Source organism: Odontomachus brunneus, unplaced genomic scaffold (genome assembly GCF_010583005.1).
Source record: "Odontomachus brunneus isolate Ranch 3 - 2012 unplaced genomic scaffold, Obru_v1 Obru_scaffold_055, whole genome shotgun sequence".
NCBI lineage: Eukaryota > Metazoa > Arthropoda > Insecta > Hymenoptera > Formicidae > Odontomachus > Odontomachus brunneus.
Genome location: NW_022639505.1, coordinates 1,771,103 through 1,772,819, shown reverse-complemented (window position 1 = coordinate 1,772,819; position 1,717 = coordinate 1,771,103). Strand labels below are relative to the sequence as shown.

Here is a 1,717-nt window from a genome sequence, read left to right as displayed (position 1 = left end):
TCTCTCTCTCTCTCTCTCTCTCTCTTTCTCTCTCTCTCTATAAAAGTACACTGTAAGAACTGATGTGTTAAATTTAACATTTCATGTATCCCAAATCATTCACTTTCATTTATGTGTAAATTTAACACAAAACAAATGTGGTAAAAAGTAACACGCATAATATGGAAAAAATTAACACAAAAATTTAACACTTGAATACCGTCAGGAATCCGTCGTTTTTTTATTAAATTGACATATATCATGTTAAATTAACTAAAATAAAACGTTACTTTAACGTTTGAGAGAAGTGTTAATCTACGGTTTTAATGAAGTGAAAATGTTAAACTGACATAATCCATGTCTAACATATTAAATATGTCAATTTAACACAACCTGTGATTCCTAATGATATTCAAGTGTTAAATTCTTGTGTTCATTTCTTCTATATTATGCGTGGACCTGGGCGAGGTAGAAGAAGTGCGTGCATAAACAATAACACAAACATAGGCGTCTAATACTTACGAGGGGACTCATCTTTTGAGAATCCCAAATCATCCACTCTCATTTATGTGTAAATTTGACACAAAACCAAAAAAATTATGCGTGTTAAAAAGTAACACGCATAATTTTTTGTTTTGTGTCAAATTTACACATAAATGAGAGTGGATGATTTGGGACACATGAAATGTGTTAAATTTAACACATCAGTTTTTACAGTGTAATAATACTCTGTAGTAGTTCTCAAAAGATGAGTCCCCTCGTAAGTATTAGACGCCTATGTTTGTGTTATTGTTTATGCACGCACTTCTTATGCTGGATCTGTCGAGAATTTTGATAGATTTCTTACGTTATTTACTTAATCAATTCACAGAATATTCACTTTAGTTCCTTACAAATCGATGAATCGCAGGTCGGAAGGTTTTCTTGCAAATGCGGACGCGCCGGACGTTAATATACGTCACTTTTCATACAAGATTCGAACAATTGCTGCCATTCTGACTTCACGGAAACGATAAGTTGGCCGCGGCGAGCAGACCACATGCTCTCTTTCCCTTACCTATTACGACGTGGTCTCTTTTCCGTCCCCCGGAAAACGCCAATCGAACACTAATCGAGCCGTTCGGCGGATAATGTATGAAAATCGTCGGGGCTTATTGCACGGCGCGCTCGCGATATTTCCGTAGGTGCCCGGCACAAGAGACAAAGGGTGTACAGAGGCCGGGAAGAGAGGGAGGAAGCGTATGTATCGGGGAGAGGTTGGTGGAGAGAGAAAAGGCGGGAGAAAGAGAGAGAGAATACGATAGAGGGAACGCTATTCTCGCAGCGTGCGATCGTTCGATTTTAATTCCAACGTGGAGAAACGAGGCCTCCAAAGAGGTCCTCTCTTCTTATTCCTCCTCCCCCCAGCACCCTTCTATACCGCCACCTTTCTCGTTTCTTACCTTCGTCCCCTTTAGTCCGTTCCTCGACGATTTCCTCGGAGATGCGCACGCGGTAATCGTAGCGCGGAACAAGATTCCGCCGGCACTCGACTTCATCCCCCTCCCCTTCAACCGGCCCGTTCCCCATCTTCCTTTTATATCCGTTGGCTCGTATATGCCGAGAAATATTTACCGTTTTCCAATAATACGCCCCGACTCTCCGCCACTACCTCGCCCAGGTCTGCCAGAGAGAAACAGAGAGAGAGAGAGAGAGAGAGAGAGAGAGAGAGAGAGAGAGAGAGAGAGAGAGAGAGAGA

General features: G+C 41.6%; 1 protein-coding gene across 1 annotated transcript in view; it reads left to right on the top strand.

The window, feature by feature from the left end:
* Nucleotides 1–1,717, top strand: part of LOC116845668 (rhomboid-related protein 3-like) — a 455,273-nt gene that overhangs the window by 322,875 nt on the left and 130,681 nt on the right. The window lies entirely within an intron of this gene.